Here is a 772-nt window from a genome sequence, read left to right on the forward strand (position 1 = left end):
GGATTCATGCTAGAGAAGCTTTCTCACAGTGAATTGGATTGGGGTTTGGATGGATATTGTGACATGTAATCCTACCAAATTGTGGTCCATGAAGCTGTGTGGTATAATCAGTGATCAACAATCATCTCTTCTTATGAACATTTAAACCAAGGGATTGGGAATTTGTTTGTTTTTAGAGAGAATTGGTGAGCCAAGGATTTGGGATCCAATCTTATAAGATTGCCAAGCAAGATTCAAGGAATGCATTGGTTGAGGAAGAGATAAAAATGTTTTGATTCGGAGATCTCAATATCTCCTAACACCCAATGAACTCCCATCTTTCTGATCTATCCCTTTCTATTTACCTTGTGCAATTTCAATTCATGCAATCACCCCCATCCCTTTTAATTTCAGCAATTTAACTTCTCGCACTTTAATTCTCGCAATTTAAGATTCAGTCATTTCAATTCCTTGCAATTTCATTTCCCGCCAATTTACTTTATGCAATTCACACCCAATTCTTGATTCCGCTCAACTAATCAAACTTCTAATTCGAATTGCTCATTCAACCAATCCGTGTGGGATTCGACCTCACTCTATTGTGAGTTTTTACTTGACGATAACCGGTGCACTTGCCGGAAGAAATTTTGCCGTTTGTGCAATTTCCCTTAATCGTAGCTATACCCAGTTATAGCGCATCATGTAGAAACTCCACCGTTGAAAATACATAAGCATAAAGTCTAGGCATGGCCGAATGGCCAGCCTCCCAAAGAGGGTTCAATCATAAAAACAT

The sequence above is a fragment of the Arachis duranensis genome, chromosome 3 (genome assembly GCF_000817695.3).
Source record: "Arachis duranensis cultivar V14167 chromosome 3, aradu.V14167.gnm2.J7QH, whole genome shotgun sequence".
In the NCBI taxonomy this organism is placed as follows: Eukaryota; Viridiplantae; Streptophyta; class Magnoliopsida; order Fabales; family Fabaceae; genus Arachis; species Arachis duranensis.